The sequence below is a fragment of the Benincasa hispida genome, chromosome 2 (genome assembly GCF_027475165.1).
Source record: "Benincasa hispida cultivar pf3 chromosome 2, pf3_genome.v1.1, whole genome shotgun sequence".
Taxonomy (NCBI): domain Eukaryota; kingdom Viridiplantae; phylum Streptophyta; class Magnoliopsida; order Cucurbitales; family Cucurbitaceae; genus Benincasa; species Benincasa hispida.
The window spans coordinates 49,929,711-49,951,085 of NC_143479.1; the positions used below are offsets into that span (position 1 = coordinate 49,929,711).

The following is a 21,375-nucleotide window of genomic DNA, read 5'->3' on the forward strand; positions in this document are numbered from 1 at the left end:
TTTCTGAGCTAAGATTTTAGGGTAAGATTCCTGAGACATTTTAGAACATGTTTGCAGAAAGAAGTTTCTTAAAATAAGGTCTGGAACTATGAGTAATCTAAGCTGATATTTGAATCTAGAATTTAGGGTTCAAAAGGGAAACCAAGGAAACCTAAGGAACTTCGGAAAGGAAAGTTCCTAACCAACCAAGGTGAGTGGTTATTGTGTGTTGTATTTTTGATATAATTACCATATATAGGTAAATATATATAGGGGATAATGTTAAATTGGCATGATCAGGGATATATGTTTATCTGATTATTATGCTTTTTAAGATATTGCTTGTATGTTTGTGTTGGAAACTGGAATTGTACCCGGGATATATAGTTAGCATGCTTGAAAAGGTACTTGGTAGGAAGATATAGTCGGCTTCGGTCGGCGGGAAATTATAATCAGTGACGACCGACGGGAAATATAGTCAAGTTACCTAAGCATAGCTAGCGAGAAAATAGTCGATGTGCACATTGGAGGGATAATAGGGTACAAGGAAAGTTTCCATAGGAATCGTTGTTATCTTAGTTTACGTGTGAAAGTACTGGGGATGTTTTGATTATGTGATAACCAGCGGTCAAGCTGGGGTTGATTTTTTAAACCAGCGGTGGAGCTGGGAATTGTCCAGCGGTTTGGCTGGAAAATAATAATGAACTTGCGGTAATGTTCTTGTTAACTATGTATTGCTTTCCTAAAAATATATTTCTGTTGACAAAGTTATTTATTTATCTAAAGGCACCACTCACTGGGCTTTATAGCTCATGTTTTCCAAGTTTTATGTTTTACCCCCCTCCCCCCTCTCCAGGTAGTGGAAAGTGAGGTGTTCCAGGGTGCTGCTAAGATCAAGGTCTGCCACGTGCCACAGTTACACTTCCAGAGAGTTTTACAGTTGTTGGTGTAAACTTTGTTGTTAAGTCTTGGAGTTGTATAAACATTACATTGTTGTAAAATAAAATGGGCCCACTTAATCAGTTGGTTGTTGAATTCGTTCATTGGTATCAACGTTATTAAGCAGTAAGTGTCAACCAAAGGGTTGATAACTGCTTCAGTCATGCCCTTTCTTAGGCTAAAATAAGGTGGTCTGGGACGGGGTGTGACACTATAATACGGCCCACTTTGTAGAGGTATGCAAGTGTTATAAACTACTACAGATGGTAAATCCTTACCATTCATGTGGAGACGTGCGAGCAGGAGTGTCCTATACAAAGAGTTTGTATAAGACCGGACTAGGAAATGACTAGAATTTGTATATAACGCCGTTGATACTAGAGACTTACATCTCACCTAAACGACCATAGGTGACACAACCTCAATCCTAAGTGTTTTGGGAACTCCTGCCTTTGAGGGCAGTCCTTTGATTAGTATGGGTGAGAGTGGCCAGATTGCCAACTCAACATGCCTACCTTTTTGGGGACTTGTCTGATCTAGGAGCTGGAAACTCAATCCACAAGATGGAATTCACTTCTTTCCTGAAGCAGGAATAAGTTGAGAGATTGCTCCCTTAAATGCTAATTCCGGGGCTTGAACATAGTGGTCATAGCTTCTCTTTGGAAGAGAAGACTCAGTCATAGTAGGACTATGACTGATGTTCATTAGAGGGATCGGTGGTACTTAGGAGTTAGATGTAACTACAGGGGCATAACGGTTATTGGCCGAGCTGTACTTACGAGCGATCTGTGAAGGGTTGTTGCGCTGCTGATTGGTTAAGATGGACACATAATATATCTGTGGTAAGGAGAGTTCAACTACCAGTCTTTAGTGGAATGCTTGGCAGTTAACGGATGGTGGATCCCATGATTAAAGAGTTATTCACGTACCATTGGAGCTTCAAGCTACAGGTCCATAAGGTCCCCTTGGTAGCTCAATGAATTCAGTTGAGGATTAGTTCTTGGTGTTGATTTGAAATGTTCAAATTGACAAGAGGTAATTCGATTATATATGATATGATCAGTATGATGTATGAGATACATCTAGTGGAGGATTAATGTAAATGAGATTTACATTAAGTACCATGGAATAGAAAAAGAGCTATGGTTTATATGTTTCATGAGATGAAATTAAAACTATAGGTTATAAATATAGTATGATAAGTTGATTATCATTTATATTTATAATAATATTAATTATTGGATAATTAAATCTTTTTCTCTAATAACCAATTGAGTAGGAGGTTATTGGTGGTTTCATGGTAACCGTGAGATAAAAGAAAAATTGTTTTCCTAATTTTAGTAATGTTTAAGTTTGAGATTTCGTGAATTCTCCCTCGGAATCTCGCGGAAGTTGTCAAGCAAATAGGATTTACTAAGCGATAACTTGGAGCGAGCTAAACGATTGTGTAGTATCTGTAAGCGACAGACACACTACTAAGCGATGAGCTAAACGATCTAGCTTTTGCTAGACGATCGCTTAGTTTTTGCTAAACGATTGGGCATCGACATATACGATAGACTCAGCCTTCTCCCACTTGCTCAATCGTTTACACGATTGTTGTTTCCTCCGTTTTCTGTCTAAAACCAAGTCCACACAGAGTCCACCCTCTAGATTCTCATACCGAGAATACCAAGGTAGCCTTCTTGGCGGTGTCATACTCAACTCGACACCGTCGAGATTCTGTGGAGGCCGTTCATGCTATTGGGGTGTTCGTGACCGAGGCAATCGCTAAGTTCGAGTGCGCGATGTTTGTGCTGTATAGAGGTCGTGTTGGACGAGCGATCGAGTTTGCTGTGTTCGAGCATTCGTGATCAAGGAGCTTGGCGATAAGTCTACAAATGTGTGTAGATTTCTCCTTGATTTTTTTTTTCATGTTGTAATTTCTGTAATGAATGCATAACCATATGTTTTTTTTATGACTGTAGTTGTAAAGTTCATATATGATTATAATTTGGAATGATCTTTTCGCTGCTCATGGAAATCCTCGTGATTGATTTTCTTCAACTGGTATAAGAGCCAGGTTGTTCTAATAATTCAAATTACAAGTCTGTTTTGAAATTCATTTTACAGTCTCGGTGGGTTTCTGCATTTGTGTTTAATTGTTAAGTGCATTTGTGGATGGAGTTGATGAATGTTTCGGGTTTAATTGGCTTTAGTTAAAGCTTTCTTCAATTACAAAGTATTAATTTGTAAAGGCCCTATGTTTTTTTAGCGTAATTAATTTGCAATCGAGTCTGTAATTCAATGAGTTTGAGTTAGTTGAGTCGTTTGTGATGAAGTTTCAAAGCATGGAGATGCGGTTCTCAACGAAGAAGAAGACCAAACTTGGTCGTATCGTGTAGCCTAAGGTAAACAATCGTTGGGATCTAACTAAGCGATCATGTAGATTTTTCTATACGATCGTGTAGTATTTACTAAACGATCGTTTAGCAAATGCTAAGGGATGGGGTAAATCATTTACTCTATCGCGTAGCGTTGGTTGCCCAATCGCGTAGGCGCTGGAGGTAAACAATCGTAGTGGGAGCATGTGATGCTCATCGTTTAGTTAAAGGCACGCGCTAGACGATCGTGTAGTTAGCAAGCCTCATCGCTAGTTACTACCTACACAATTGCGCGTATATGATACGGAGGCGCTAGCTAAGCGATTGCTTAGGTAATGGTGCTTTGTCACATCGTAGTCATTTAGACGATCGTGGAAGATGGGCATTGTGCGAAGCGCGTGATAACGGACAGAAATGCATGTTATTACAGCCAAAGTCATAAAACAATACAGGATTGCAATGGTAAAAATATATAATATTGCGTCCAAAAGCATTAAGTTTGCAACAATGCGATCGCATGCGTCCATCGCACTAAAACAGCTAACTTATGTATTGTATGCAGGAAAATGCGTTGATGTAAGGCGACAATACGATCAGAAGAAATTAACGTCCGAGCGAATTAAGAGATTTGACCGCAAGGGTATGTGATCATTTGCGCTGGCGAAAATCTGCTCAAGAAGGTGGCCGCATAGAGCCGGTGCATCGAGGTGAAAGCTTAATAAATCACGATGGGACAAAAGGCTAATGACGGTCGACTCCGAATTAAGTTAACAAACCAATAACGACACTATAGCAAGTACACTCAACTTTTTGGTGACAAATATTTGGCGCATCAGACAGAGAATTAATGTCATCCCATCAGTGCAATCATATGAGAGAAAAAGCTTTTCACCCTGAAGCTCTATAAATACCGAAGACCATCTTCATTGAAAGAGTTCGCCCAGATTTAGAGTTCACCATATAGACGATAGTTAGCCTTGTTCTTAGTTTTTCTTATACTTAGAAGGCGGAAGCGAGAGAAGGGAAAAGATGCCAGAAGATCGTCCTGGTCAGCTCAAGAGAGTGCCAGGGAGCGTGGAAAAACAAAGAGAGGGCCGACTCTTGTGAGAGCAAGAATATCTTTTGAGCAGAGTAGAGAAGAACAGTGAAAAAGCCTTGGGAAGTAAGAAATTGTTACTAGGCTCTTTATTCTTATTTCGCATTGTCATTCTGTACTTCGATTATATATATATAGAATGGAACTTGCATTTCTACATCTGTTCACTCTCTTTAAAATAAGCATGAGTAGCTAAAATTGTCGAATAGGTTGAGAAGTACTTAGCTAACATGACCTAGGATCTTCATTGCATACGATCATCTTGTCTTATGTTGCGCCCATCACTCTTTAGAGCTACTCGAGAGAGAGTCTAAAGAAAGAACCTAAGACTTTAGAGAGCTAGGTTAGAATTTAGACTCGAGAGAGCAAGATTAGATCTAAATAAGCAAGAGATAGAGACTTAGAGATAAGCTCTGTTTTCCAACAGGCATCACATGTATCTTAGAGATAGGTTATGGTAGTATGCGGTCGCCTTGTATATGTGTGTGTCATTCATCATCGCATAGACAAGAATAGAGGCTTAAATGTAAGTCCTATAGACATCATCGCATACATCGCATGTGTTCTAAAACTAGAAGTCGTAACATTTGCATTGAGAGATGATTTGCTGTTGTATGTATGTAGCATGATCGCATAACATGAACGCAATCCTAGGAAGTTTTAGCTAAACCCCTTCTCAATCCACTCCCCCGCATACTCATCGCATCTTTCATATTATTAACTCTTTTCTCAACTTCGCCGCATACACTTTATACTGTAAACAATAAACCAACCAACCCCTTGATTTATTTGTTACCACAAAGTGATCTAAAATTACTATCGCATACTGTTTTCCTTAGTCCCTGTGTTCGACCCTAGGCTTACCAGGCAACTCAATAGGATTTATACTTGGATCTTGCTGAGAAAACTTGCATGCACAACACATTTTCCACCATCGAATTGTTTACCATTATTTCACCGCATAACAATACGCATCAGTGTGCTAAGCGATCGCGTACCTCAAGCTTCATCGCTTAGTAAAAGGTACACGATCGTGTAGTATTTGCTAAACGATCTTTTAGCTGCAAGAGCATTGGTAAGCGATAGAACGAAGTGTTTGTTTTACCGTGTAGGCGATCGTAAGGAGTGATAACTAGTAGAAATACAAGTTATTAGAGCTCAAATTATTAAAAAAATGGGAGAAAGCAATGGTAAAATAGGCATTATTACGATTGAATGCGACAAACTAAAAGAAAATTGCGATCGCTGATGCTCATCGCATAAAAACAGTTAAATTACGTTATTCTGTGTAGGTACAATGCGATGGCGGTTTGAGTTTGCGATCTATGGGCACAATGTGATGGCACGTTTGAGTTCGCGATCAGACTTTACATAAAGGCAACAACATAATATGATGGGACATAAAGCTGATGACAATTAATTCGGAAATACAGTTGACGATCATTGAAAGACCATACCATTGCAAATACATTGAACTTTCGGTGATTATCAGATGGCGCAACAGGGTATGGAAATCAATGTTGCCCATCCACGCAATCATTAGTGAGAAGAATTGCTTTGCCTAAGAAGTCTATAAATACCCAATGCTACCAAACCAAAAGAGGAGCGCGCGCGAGGAAGCAAGGCGAAGCCGAGGGATCTTGAGAAGAAATTAATTTTCGGAGAGGTTGAGAGGCTGCCGGAAATAGCACGAAGAAGAGACACCCAACCCTTGCGAGAGAAAGATTCTAAAATTCGGGAAAGAGTTGAAGTGATAAGAGTACTATAAAAAGCCAGAGGAAGCAAGACATTGCTTACCTGGCTTGATACTTCTTGCACCATTTATTGTTTTGTACTCAAAACACCATGCATGAGTAACTAAATTTGTGAATGGGTTTAGAAGTAATTAGCTGGCATGACTTAAGCTATGCACTTTATGCGATCATCTTGTCTTATGTATGCTTCATTCATCATTTGGAGTACTTGAGAGAGTAGTCTGAAGACAGAATCTAGGCTTGAGAGAGTCGGATTAGATCGCATAAGCAAGAGTAGAGACTTAGAAATAAGTTCTATCTGCTACATTCCATACACATTGCATGCATCTTGGAAATTGGAAATGTGGCATTATGCATTGAGAAATATAGTGCTTAATATTTGTGTATAGCATGATCCCATGACTTGTACAAAATCTTAAGAAATGTTAGCTAAATCTCTTCTCAACCCCTTCATCGCATACTTGTTACAACACCACCCTTTCATCACTCCGCATTTAATTCTATCCCATTAAAAAATCAAAGTTAAATCACCATCTACTTCTTTATCACCATCGCAATAGGATCAGAGAGTCCATCACATATCTATTTAGTAATCCCTACGTGCGATCCACCAAGACCCTAAGAAGGCTTATACTTGGGCTTTGTGAGGAAAACTTGCATGATCATCACATCCACACATCCTTACATCGCATGATAAATCAACGCATCAGAGAGTTTAGTACACGATGGTTGAAGGTGCGTTGCTTCGTCCGGAAGGTTCAAAACCTGGTTCGCCTATTTGAACCGGAGACTCCTTGTCTTTATAATAGTTAGTTTTATTTTTGTGATTTTAAGGCAATTTTACGTGGTTCATCAACATTTATTTTTTTATACATGTGATTTATGGTGCTTATATGCCAAAGTATTTGACATATAATTTAAAACCCACCTTAGGTTGTGCAATTATTCATGCATCATGTATTATAAATGTTATAATCGAGCATGAAGAAATTACTTGAAAGCATGCATATGCATCATGAAATATAAAAGTTATATTTTGCATCCAGTAAACATTATTATGCATCATCCTTTTATTATAAGTGTTACAATCTAAGGGTGAATGGAAGCATGTTTTGCTTGTTTCATTGTTGTTTTGTATAAGTGTTATATAAAAGAAGTAGCAATGAATGGACAATGCATTGAGCATGACACTTAGGCTTTTTATAATCGTTATGAATGCCTTGCATGTGTTAGCTTAGCATTGTGGTTATGGTTTCCATTTATAAGTGTTATAAAAGGAAATTAGACCTAAAATCAATAAGAAAGAATTACATACGGACTTAGGGTGAACTCAAGTTTTTTAAAAGAGTTTTAAAATTGGTTTGAGATAGATCTTAGTTCAAAGTGGTTCTAAAGAGTTTAGTAACTTAGATTAATCTTTTAAAATCGGTTTAATAGGATTAAATTAGTTGGCATAAAAGATTAAATTTGTTTTAAATCTATCTATAAAGGACCTTTTGTCCAAGGCGGGTTCTGGCTATGCTGGGGTTCTTAAGTTGACGAAAACGTAACACCTCTACCTAGAAACCTACCTGGAAAGGTGAATTAGATAGATTTTCAACAAGCATGCGATAATTTGGTCAAAGACTCCATTAAAGAGTTTAATGGATGATGATCAAAAGTTGTTTAACTATTCCAGGTAAAAGTTGCTCTTGGGAAAACCTAAAAGTCACTTAGTTAAAATCCTTAGCCGTGTTTTTTCTAAGTAAGCTAAACCCTAGGTTATAAAATACTCAGTGGGAGGAAGAGATGTATCTGATATGTCTATGATTCCACTCACGTTTCTCCCTGAATGTTCACACTGTGAGATTCATGCTTGGTTTTGTGGTGCCCTGGGAGCATCCACTTTCGAATGGTGTTTGCATGAGTCAATATCAAGGTGGACTGAGAGAGTGTTTATAGTAAGTGGGTGAAGGGTGTGTGTCAACACGTCCTCTGGTCTCTGTCATTGGTTCACACCGTGAGATCATTTTAAACTCTCGTGTCACCTTTGAGCGTCCCTCTTCAAATGGGTTTGGTGCAGTTGGTCAAGATCAAAGTGAACTCCAGAAATGGATAGGGTCGCTTTAGGTTTTGCCCCAATCGGATTTTTTCCCTTCAGATTGGCTTTTTGGGCAGATCTCTAGGGCCTAAAATGGCGGGTCACACTTACGGAGATTGTTAGTGATCTCTTGGCCAAATCAATGATGGCTAGTCGTTATAGAAGCAAGAGTTGTTCTAGTATTAATGACTGGTTGAGAACTTCTCAATTCAGAGGAGGAATAACTGACCTCCCTTCGGCGGCTTTTGTCCTAAACCTTTGAAGCGTCATTGCGAAACTAGATGTCACACAAGGTTCATGTTAGTTTTCCTAAAACCTTATTAGATGTTGTTTTGTTTTTACAACGGGTATTTGCTTAAAACCTAATGTAGGTCAATATATTTTTCTTTTTAGCAACTCGTTAGTATTTTCGTTTAGAGCGTTTAATATGATCGACTACATACAGTTGAAAGAATCGTGTGAAACGTATTTCGTGGAAAACGCCCTCGTATTTTTCATGGTTGAAGAATGTCCTCAAGTCCCAACCATTGATGCACCACGAAGTGTTCGCAATGCATATGAGGTGTGGATGAAGGCTAATTCGTTGGCCTGACTTGACATTTTGGCTAACATACCTAATGTTTTGGCCAAAAGGGTTGAGAACATGGTCTTTGCACGGGAGATCATAGACTCACTGCAAGATTTGTTTGAACGTTAGTTCTTACTTTTCGAGCATAAAGGGATGGGTGACAAACCAGTAGTGTCAATTATTTTAACACTGATCCCACTACTCTCCAAAAGAGGAGACAAGACAGTAAATCTGATTTATTGGTCTTGGAGATGTGTCTGGTAGAGAATGATGATTCTGCTCAGATCCTTGGTTCGGGTGCTACCAATCATGTCAGTTCCTCTTACCAAGGATTTAGTTCCTAGAAAACGTTGCCACAAGGAGGGATGACTCTTCGAGTCAACACTGATGAGGTTGTTTCAGCTATTACTATAGGCAGGCTGAAGTTATTTATTGACAAGAAACGTTGCCTGTTACTGGATAATGTTTTTGTAGTTCCTCATAGTAAGAGGAACTTAATCTCGGTTTCTTGTCTCATTGAACAAGGTTATACCGTCTCATTTTCTGAGAATAAAGTGTTTATTTTCAAGAATGGGATAGAAATTGGTTCTGGTTCAATGGAAAGTAACTTATATATACTAAGACCGTTAGTCATAAAAGCCTTGTTTAACACTGAAATGTTCAGTACGGCAACAACAGCTAAAAGACCAAAGGTTTCTCCTAAGGAAAACGCCCATCTTTGGCATCTGAGGTTAGGTCACATCAACCTCAATAGGATTGAGAAGTTAGTAAAAAGTGGACTTCTAAAGAGTTTAGAAGAAAACTCTTTGTCGGTATGTGAATCATGCCTCGAAGGCAAGATGACCAAACGACCTTTTACTGGAAAAGGTTACAGAGCCAAGGAAGCCTTGGAGCTTGTACATTCAAACCTCTGTGGTCCGAGAATGTTAGAGTTTAAGGTGGGTATGAATATTTCATATCTTTCATAGATGATTATTCAAGGTTCGATCTCTACCTAATGCAACGTAAGCCTGAAGCCCTTGACAAGTTCAAGGAGTATAAGGCTGAAGTTGAAAACTTGTTAGGTAAGAAGATAAAAACACTAGATTTGATTGTGGTGGAGAGTATATAGACCTCCAATTCTAGAACTATATGATAGAACATGGGATTGCGTCCCAACTCTCGACCTTTGGTACACCTCAGCAAAATGGTGTATCAGAAAGGAGAAATAGAACCTTGATGAGTTATACTCATCTTCCAGACTCGTTTTGGGGTTTTGTAGTGGAGACTGCATGTTATATCCTGAACAACGTTCCTTTGAAAAGTGTTTCTGAAACACCTTTTGAGTTATGAAGAGGTTGTAAAGGTAGTTTACGCCACTTCAGGATTTGGGGCTGTCCGGCACATGTGCTAGTGACTAACCCAAAGAAGTTAGAACCGCGTTCAAACGTTTGCCTCTTTGTAGGCTACCCCAAGGAAACGAGAGGTAGATACTTCTATGATCCGAGTGAGAACAAAGTGTTTGTTTCTACAAATGCTATTTTCTTGGAAGAAGACCACATGAGGGATCATAAGCCACAAAGTAAGCTCGTTTTGCATGAGATCTCTAGTGAGACTGAGACTGCTGAGGGTTCAACAGAAGTTGTTGAACAAGCCGACAGATCAACAAGAGTTGTTGAGGTCAGAATATCTAGTCAACCAGCTCAAGAGTTGAGACTGCCTCGACGTAGTTGGGGGGGAGAGGGGTTATGAACCCACTAGATCGCTACATGGATTTAACTAAAGCTCAAAACATCATTACAAATGATGGGTTCGATGATCCGTTGTCTTTTAAGAAAGCAATGAAGGATGTTGACAAAGATGAATGGGTTAAAGCTATGAACCAGGAAATGGAGTCTATGTACTTCAATAACGTCTAGGAGCTTGTTGATCCACCTGATGGGGTAAGACCTATTGGGTTTAAATGGATCTATAAGCGAAAGAGAGGTGTAGATGGAAAGGTGCAAATCTTTAAGGCTAGACTCGCTGGCAAAGGGTTATACCCAGGTTGAGGGAGTTGACTATGAGGAAACTTTCTCACCTGTTGTCATGCTCAAGTCTATCTAGATTCTCCTATCCATAACCACATTTTATGATTATGAAATATGGAAAATGGACATCAAGTCTGACTTTCTTAATGGTAATCTTGAGGAGACCATTTATATGACTCAACCATAGGGGTTCATAATTCCAGATCAAGAGCAAAGAGTTTGCAAGCTTAATAGGTCCATTTATGGGCTGAAACAAGCATCTAAATCTTAGAACATCAGATTTGACACTGTTGTCAAGTCATTTGGCTTTGATCAGAATGTTGATGAGCCTTGTGTATACAAGAAAATCATCAACAACTCATTAGCTTTCCTAGTATTGTATGTGGATGATATCCTATTCATTGGGAATGGTGTAGGGTATCTGACTGACATTAAGAAATGGCTAGCTCCCCAATTCCAAATGAAAGATTTGGGTGAGGCACAGTATGTTCTAAGGATCCAGATAATTCGGGATCGCAAGAACAAACGGTTAGCCCTGTCTCAGGATTGAACATTGATCAAATGTTAATCAGGTACAGGATGCAGGATTCTAAGAGGGGTTTCATGGAATCATTTTGTCTAAGGATCAATGTCCTAAGACACCTCAAGAAGTTAAGGAAACGAGACAGATTCCCTATGCTTCAGCGGTAGGAAGCTTAATGTATGCAATGTTGTGTACCAGACCCGACATTTTCTATGTAGTAGGGATTGTCAGTCGGTATCAGTTCAATCCAGGATTTGATTACTTGATGGCGGTCAAGATGATCTTCAAGTATCTTTGAAGAACGAGGGACTACATGCTCGTGTATGGAGATAAGGATATGATCCTTACAGGATACACAGACTATAACTTTCCGGTCAATCGAGATTCTTGAAAATCGACATCGGGGTCAGTGTTCACTCTAAACGGAACACAACGTTGCTGATCCCTTTATAAAAGCCCTCATGGCTAAAGTGTTCGAGGGTCACCTGGAGAGTCTGGGTCTGCGGGACATGCAATATCTTATCTAGGGTAAGTGGGAGATGATACTGGGGTATGCCCTAGTTTATTGTATATTATACATGTTTTTATTGTATTGTACATTCGTCTCTTGAGTCATTAGAATAAGTGGAAGATTGTTGGGATTGGTGTCATAATTCTCCCAGAGTCTCGTTGTTTGTAATGATACACATTGTTTGATGAATAAAAATGTTATTTCATTATTGCATTTACTCATATCCAATAAACAAAGCTCCATGGTTATCTTATGTGAACTTAAGCATGTATATGTGATATACAAGTGAATCATGCCTTAAGTGATAACCTAAATAGGTCTGTAGTATAAAGATTAAGGTTGGATACCTAATCCTGGTGACACTACGGATACGATCCGCTTTGTAGAGGTTTGTAAGTGTTGTAAACTACTATAGATGGTAGATCCTAACCATTCATGTGGAGACGTGCGAGCGGGATACAAAGAGTTTGTATAAGATCGGACCATGAGATGACTAGACTCTATATATAACGTCGTTGATACTAGAGACTTACATCTCACCTAAACGACCATAGGTGACACGAACTCAATCCTGAGTGTTTTGGGAACTCCTGCCCTTAAGGGGGGTCCTTTGCTTAGTATGGGTGAAAGTAGCCAAATTGCCAACTCAACATGCCTACCTTTTTGGGGACTATTCTAATCTGGGAGTTGGGAACTCAATCCACAAAATGGAATTCACTTCTTTCCCGAAGAAGGGATAAGTAAAGAAATTACTCCCTTAAGGGCTGATTCTGGGGCTTGAACATAGTGGTCACAGTTTCTCTTTGGAATAGAGGACTCAGTCATAGTAGGATTATGACTTATGTTTATTAGAGGGATCAGTGGTACTTAAGGAGTTAGATGTAATTACCGGGGCATAACAGTTATTGCTGAGCTGTACTTACGAGCGATCTGTGAAGAGTTAACGCACTGCTGATTGGTTAAGATGAACACATAATATATCTGTGGTAAGGAGAGTTCAGCTATCAGTCTTTAGTGGAGTGTCTGGCAGTTAATGGATGGTAGAACCCGTGACTAAAGAGTTTAGTCAGTTATTCACGTATTGTTGGAGTTTCGAGTTACAGGTTCATAAGGTCCCCTTGGTAGCTCAATGGATTCAGTTGAGCATCAGTTCTTGGTATTGATTTGAAATATTCAAATTGACAAGAGGTAATTCGATAATATATGACCCATATTCCCCAAAAAGTGGATCCCACTATCGGTATGATGTATGAGATACATCTAGTGGAGGATTAATGTAAATGAGATTTACATTAAGTACCATGGAATAGAAAAAGAGCTATGGTTTATATGTTTCATGAGATGAAATATTAAAACTATAAGTTATAAATATAGTATGATAAGTTGGTTATCATTTAGATTTCTAATAATATTAATTATTGGATAATTAAATCTTTTTCTCTAATAACCAATTGAATGGGAGGTTATTGATGGTTTCATGGTAACCGTAAGATAAAAAAAAAATTGTTTTCCTAATTTTAGTAATGTTGAAGTTTGAGATTTTATGAATTCTCTCTCGGAATCTCACAGAAGTTGTCAATAAATAGGATTTATTAAGCGACAACTTGGAGCGAACTAAACGATCGTGTAGTATTTGTAGGCAACAGACACGCTGCTTAGCTTTTGCTAGACGATCGCTTAGCTTTTGCCAACCTTCTCCTATTTGCTCAATCGTTTATACGATTGTTGTTTCCTCCGTTTTCTGCCTCAAACCAAGTCTATACAGAGCCTACCCTCTAGATTCTCACACCGAGAATAACAAGTTAGCCTTCTTGGTGGTGTCAAACTCAAATTGACACCGTCGAGGTTCTGTGGAGGTCGTTCGTGCTGTTGGGGTGTTCGTGACCAAGGCGATCGCTGAGTTCGAATGCGCGGTGTTCGTGCTGTGTAGCGATCGTGTTGGATGAGCGGTCAAGGTTGCTGTGTTCGAGCGTTCGTGATCAAGGAGCTTGGCGATGTGTCTACAAATGTGTGTAGATTTCTACTTGATTTTTGTTATTTTCATGTTGTAATTTCTGTAATGAAAGCATAACCATATGTTTTTGTTTATGACTGTAATTGTAAAGTTCATATATGATTGTAATTTGGAATGATCTTTCCTCTACTCATGAAAATCCTCGTGATTGATTTCTTTCAGTATGAATATGCCTCTGAGATGAAGACAATACCCAAGACGGAACTATAAGACCCTATTAATTTCTGAAGCTTGGATTGTTCCAAATCCTATGTTACAACCCTCCGTGGAGATGTCGTGGTTAACGACTAGCTAGTGCCGCCTAAAAACAAAAACAAGTGCAACATAGGAATCTCACGGTTCAAATTAATGGAGGAGACTGCAAGACAATGTTGACACATTTCCTTCACTTGCTTATTATGAACTACTTCCCCCATTCACCTTGTTATTGACCCATGTAAACACTTTCCGTATGAAGTAATCGCGGTAAAAGTGACACGAAGTCGAGCATGGATCTCACATGTGAACTCTTGGGGACATGAGAGCCATTAACTTTATATCGAATACATTGTTAATCTCTCCACTAAAGTGTTCTAAATGTTTGGGTATTCATTTACTTAGGTTTTATTACGGCTAATTAAGAAGAACCTAAGTCTATGTGATTTTATCCAAGTATAATGTTTATATTTGGATATTAACCTATGATGTATATGTGTTTAAACCAGTTTTAAACCTCAAACCACTCAGCAAGCTCATAAAATCAGTTACCAACGCTCAATTTTTCAGTCATAATCCCCAAATAGGAAGTGTTACGTAAGTCGTCAAATTAGGTACCCCATCCTTAGAAAGGTTTATGAACCAATTTGAGTTTGTAACCAAATTTTATAAGGTAACAATCTATTTTAATAGTTAAAACTAGTTGTTAACCTAAATGAGCATGTGTATCTTTGTTATGGATTTTAAAGTCTAATTTCATTTTATAACAAACTTATAAATAAACATGCTTTAAACCAACCATAACATGCTTCAAAGGTAAACATTAACATAACAATTATATCAGTTTTTAACAAACCCTAAAGCATGCATACTATATATTATAACTAATTTATAACATACAATAATGCATGTAACATGTTTAAGGGATTTTAAATCTAAAATGACATACTTTATGTGTTAGGATTGGTGTCCTAATTCTTCTGTAGTCTTGTTGTTTGTAATATATACACATTGTTATGAATAAAATGACATTTACTCATATCTAATAAACAAAGCTCCATGGTTATTCTATGTAAACTTAAGTATGTATATGAGATATACAAGTGAATCATGCCTTAGGTGATAACCTAAATAGGTCTGTAGTATAAGGATTAAGGTGGGATACCTGATCCTAGTGACACTACGGATACGACCCGCTTTGTAGAGGTTTGCAAGTGTTGTGAACTACTACAGATGGTAGATCCTAACCATTCATGTGGAGACATGCGAGCGAGGGTATCTTATACAAAGAGTTTGTATAAGACCAGACCACGTGATGATTCGTCTTTGTATATAACGTCGTTGATACTGGAGACTTACATCCCACCTAAACGACCATAGGTGATATGACCTCAATCCTGAGTATTTTGGGAACTCCTGCCTTTGAAGGCGGTCCTTTGATTAGTATAGGTGAGAGTGGCCTGATTGCCAATTCAACATGCCTACCTGGGGACTTGTCTGATTTTGGAGCTGGGAACTCAGTTACACAAGATGAAATTCACTTCTTCTCTGAAGTAGAGGTAAGTAGATAGACTCCGTTAAGGGCTGATTCCAGGACTTGAACATAGTGGCCACAACTTCTTTGGAAGAAAGAACTCAGTCATAGTAGGACTATGACTTATGTTCATTAGAGGGATCAGTGGTATTTAAGGAGTTAGATGTAACTACAGGGGCATAACGATTATTGGTCAAGTTGTACTTACGAGCGATTTGTGAAGGGTTATCACACTGTTGATTGGTTAAAATGGACACATAATATATCTGTGATAAGAGAAGTTCAGTTTTCGGTCTTTAGTGGAGTGTCTGGTAGTTAACAGATGGTGGATCCCGTGACTAAAGAGTTTAGTCAATTATTCACATACCGTTGGAGTTTTTAGCTATTGGTCCATAAGGTCCCCTTGGTAGCTCAATGGATTCAAGTTGACGATCAGTTCTTGGTGTTGATTTAAAATGTTCAAATTGAATAAAGATAATTTGATTACATATGATATGATCTGTGTGATGTATGAGATACATCTAGTGGAGGATTAATGTAAATGAGATTTACATTAAGAACCATGGAATAGAAAAAGAGCTATAGTTTATATGTTTCATGAGATGAAATATTAAAACTATAGGTTATAAGTATACTATGGTAAGTTGATTATCATGTATATTTATAACAATATTAATTATTGGATAATTATCTCTTTTTCTCTAATAATCAATTGAATGGGAGGTTATTGGTAGTTTTGTTGTAACCGTGAGATAAAAGGAAAAATATTTTCCTAAAATTTAGTTGTTGTATTGAGATTTCCATTCTCAGAAATTATTCACGGCGGCTATAAAGTAAATACGATTTACTAAACGACAGCTAAAGAGAGACTAGACGATTGTTGAGTGTTTCTATTCGATAGATCACTCAACTGGCCGAGAGCTAAATGAGCGTGCAGCTTTTGCTAAACGATCGCATAGCGTTTGTTAAACGATTGGGCGTCGTCTATACGATAGACTTTAACATCTCCCACTTGCTCAATCGTTTACACAATTGTTCTTCCTCCGGTCTCTTCCTCTAACCAAGTCCACACGGAGCCCACACTTTTGGATTCTCACACCGAGAAGGTAGCCACTGTGGTGGTGTCGTACTCAACTCGACATTGTCAAGGTTTATTGAAGGCCATTAGTTGAGTTCGCGATGTTCGTGTGGGGGTTGTAGTGTTCGTGATCTTGGAGATCGTTGAGTTTGTAGTCGCTGTGATCGTGCAGTGTAGCAGTCGTAGCATTCGAGCATTTGAGTTTGCAGTCTTGCTAATTGTTCAAGCGTTCGTGATCAAGGGTGTTGAAGGTTCAAAGGTATGTTAATTCTATCCCTTGATCTTTAGATGAGCATGCTGTAATTTCGTTTGTGTGTGATCGTATGTTTCCGTTTCTTGATTGTAATTGTTAATGTTCATATACGATTGAAATTTGGAACGATCCTTCTGCTGTCCATGGAAATCCTCATGTCTGATTTCCTTCATTATGCACAAACATGTTTAATTCAAAAATAATACACACCATATGCATAAAATAATTATATAACACTAATATGATTCAACTTTGGCATTCCTAGCAAACAAATAAGCTAAATTATTATAAAAATGGCTCAAGAACAACTTTAATTTGATGAAGAACTGCTCGAACCGACCCGAACCGCATGAACTGGACCACTAAGGTACCAAAGGAAGTTGAATCAGACCGGTTTGACGGAGAGCCGGTCAAACCGATTTCTTCAACCCACGAACCCGCTAGGCAGCACGTGAAGCAAAAACCCTTAGGATGAACAGCGTCGTGACGCCGCATCCCAACGTTACAACGCTACTTTTTAGCGAGCCCGTGGCGTTGCAACGCTCCTGGGCAGAAGGCTCAACTCCAATTTTTTGCTTGAACATGTTTACTTCAATCTTCAAATTACAGCCTAATTCGAACTCTAATTACTCCAAATAAATTACAGACTTAGAGCACACATATAAGCTCATCAAACAAGATCAATTACAAATTTAACTTGGAAATCAAAGAGAATTCTAATACCAAAGTTGAATTTAAACCATATCAGTCACATACTCAAACATGCTTAGAAATTCACCCACCAAACTTAAATCAATGATAATTGAGTGCTTAAATCATGCTCTAATACCAACTGAAAGAGTAATATAACATGTAGCGGAACAAAATCAGAATCAATAAGCACTGTAACTACTCTTAATTTGAGTTTTAAACATGTTATTCAAATGATATTCATAGAGGGTTTGAAGCAAACATTACCTTTAAAGACTTAATCCACGAATTCAGCAACAATACTCCAAGATTGAGCTTGAAACTTCAACAAGACCATCACCCCAAGATCTTCTCTACAAAGCTCAAAAAGAATATGTGGTGGAAACACTCAAATCTAGTTGAATTGGAGATGTATTTTGGTGGGTTTATGAGGTTTTTGTTTCTACAACACTTCAGACAAATTTTCCAAAAACTCTCTCTCATTTCTCTACCTGAAGAATGTATACATACACAGAAATCATGCAGGATAGTAGGACTGCATAAATGACACCACCTACTTGGTGATAATTGCAAAAACAAATGGAATTTGGTGAAATTCCATTATAGTGTGGTTAGTGGATTTTTCCGAAATTGGAAAAATCCACTAATTTAAAACCAATTTTTTAAAAAAATGAAAATTGATTTTAAATAAAACCATTTTATTTTAAATTAGTTTTATAAAATTAATTCAAAATAATTAATTTAAATAAAACTAATTTTGATTTTAATTAAACTTTTTAATTAAAAGAATATTAAATTAATAAAACACCAATTTCACCAATATGATTTAATTTCATATAAATCATAATTTAAATATTAATTGATTCTCCAATTTCATTTAATTTCAACTAAATTAAATGGTTTTAATTGTATCAAATACAATCAATTGAAAACCCTAAAAATTGAATTTGAACATTTCAAATTCATAACCCTAATTCCAAATTCATCTAATTAATATTCAATTTGTTATTCCAATTTATGAGCTAATAGAGGGACATAATGGACCTACAGATTATGAACTCCGACGATTTTTAATTAATAAGTTAAACTATTTAAACCGAATTAATTACTATTTGTCAACTATCAAGGTACACCACTATAACTCGATAGTTGCACTATCCTCACGTAGATATATTTCTGTCCATTTCAACCATAATCAGTAAGTTGATCCTTCACAGGTCGTTCATATTTATACCTAGGTCTAAATTATCGTTTTACCCCTATAAATGTATCTTGCACCTTAAGCTCCCACTAACCCTCTATTGAATAATTGATTTATAATACATTTTATATATCATATCCCTCTCTACCAAGAGAGGGTGGGGCCTGTTGTTCAAGACTAGGCATCAGCACTTAAAAGAACAACCTATCTACTAACCCTAAGTCAGGTAGGAGTGAATTCAATCTTGCATAGCTATGTCCCCAGCTATCTATCCGGTCTTATCCCAAAATGGGAGGCTTATTGAGTAGTATTATTAGACTACTCTGACCTATGCAAATCAAAGGATAATCTCAAAATAAACAGGAATTCATAATTAAGATCGTGTTACCTTAGGTCATTTTAGTTTGAAATAGCTAATTTTAACTGTAAACGGTCATTATAAAGAAAGTGACTATTTCGAGATCCAGTCTTATGCAAACTCATTCCATAGGATGCCCCCACTCACATATCTCTACATGAATGATTTGTGAATCACAGATATCAGTATACAAAATGGGTCGCATCCAATAGTGTTACCAAGATGAAATACCCAACTTCATCCATATACTTAATAGACCATTTAGGCTATATATTATAACTTGATCCAATTTATGTCACCACATAAAGTTAAAGTAATCATACTATAGTCATGGATTTGTTTATTGGATTTTGCTTAACATAAAATTTACAAATTGCGACAGTTCTAAGACATTCCCAACATGGTTTGGGTTAGGTTGAGAGAATTTTTTTGACCAACTTGAAAATTTGGGTTGGTCAGGTTGGCAATCAGAATGATGGAACGAACACATGCACAACGGAAGAAATAACAGATTTAAAGTACTCTAATTAGGTTAATTTAAAAAATAAGCATGCAATTGAAACAAGAATAAAGGGAAAAAAGAATACAACCTTTGTAGACTTTGAATCTTCTCCAAATCAGCTCTAATCTCCTCACGAACGATTCTAGACCACCACGAGAGTCTTCCGATTATTCTCTGGCCTTAGAATGGGATGGTGAGATCCGGTAAGTGACTAATTTGGAGAGAAAAAAACTAAGTATTTGAGAGAAAACATTTATGAGATTATCATATAATCTCATAATTTTCCACTTGGTCAAGAGGTTTAAAATTCAAGAAACTCTTTCTTTTAAAGGTCATTAAATGCAAAACATGCAACTTTGAGTTTGATGAAAATTTGACACTAAAAAATCCACTAACTCAAAGTGAGATTTAATGGGACAAGTGTCTTCAAATGAAGAACATTTAGCCATGCAAAAGTTAACATTTCTCACTCACAAATATTGGATATTTCCAGTAACTTGGTCAAAGTTTGACTCTCAAAGTCAAAAGTCAACAATTTTGACTTTTTGACTTTCAAAGTCAAAAGTCAACAATTTTGACTTTTTGACTTTCAAAGTCAAAAGTCAACATATTGACTTTTATTGCAATTTTGACTTAGTCAACAAATTTGACTTTTAATGCAATTTTGACCAATTCCATTTAATTTAAAAAATAATTCTAATAATCAATTTTAAAATTAAATTAATATTAAATAATTAATTCAACAATTTAATTAATTTAATTTAATATTAAATCCAATAGTAATCCCAATCAATATAAATCACTATTCATAATCTTGATATTTAAATCTTATTTAAATATCTGTTATTTTATCTCTCTTTATGTTTAACTCACAATTAAATGGTTAAATATATCGGATATATTTAACGGTTTGCTCCAAAAACCAAATTTGAACACTTCAAATTCATTCGTTACACTGCTCTAAAGTTTAGTTCGATATGAGCTAGTAAGGGGACCTCATGGACTACAGATCATGGACTCCAACGATCCGTGATTAACTAGTTAAACTCTTTAACCTAATTAACCACCATTTGTTAACTATCGGGTCACTCTACTAAAGACCAGTAGTTGCACTCCCCTCATTGTAGATATATTATGTCCACTCGATATAACCATGATTAGTAAGTTAACCCTTCATAGGTTGTTTGTAATAACAGTTGGGTCAAAAGCTGTTTTACCCATGAGATTACATCTTGCTCTTTAAGTCCCACTAATCCTCTAATGAATAATTGGTTTGTGATCTAATCACTAAGCCGAGACCCTTTCGAGTCAATGAGAGAGCGGGACCCCTTGTTCAAGACCCAAAATCAACATTTAAGGGAACAACCTCTCTACTATCCCTAAAAGCGGGTAAGAGTGAATTCCATCTTGCACCCTATGTCCTCAGCTATCTACTCGGTCTTATCCTTGAAATGGGAGACTTATTGAGCCAGTGCTGTTGAGCCAACCTTCACCCATGCAAATCTAAGGATAATCCCAAATAAACAGGAATTCATAGTTAGCTCAGAATTAAGGTCAATTGACACTACAAGAATTCTGAGCTTTAATATCGATTTTAAACTGACATGAAAGTCTTTTAATGTTAGTATTAAACCGATATTAAAGTCTAGAATCATTGTCCATTTTTTTCAATTATTGTTTGTTTTTTTTAAATGCCATTGTCTAATCTATTTTTAATGTCGATCAAAA

General features: G+C 37.2%; 1 long non-coding RNA gene across 23 annotated transcripts in view; it reads right to left on the reverse strand.

Moving 5' to 3' along the window:
• Nucleotides 1-21,375, reverse strand: part of LOC120070875 (uncharacterized) — a 39,049-nt gene that overhangs the window by 11,504 nt on the left and 6,170 nt on the right. For 8 of the 23 annotated variants that reach the window (XR_016527590.1, XR_016527589.1, XR_016527591.1 and 5 more), the window contains exon 3: nt 17,854-19,826. This is a non-coding gene — a long non-coding RNA (uncharacterized LOC120070875). Of the gene's footprint in view, nt 1-17,034; nt 19,827-20,801; nt 21,151-21,375 lie in introns of those variants that run through there. The other 15 variants (XR_016527607.1, XR_016527596.1, XR_016527586.1 and 12 more) reach the window with 9 other exon arrangements.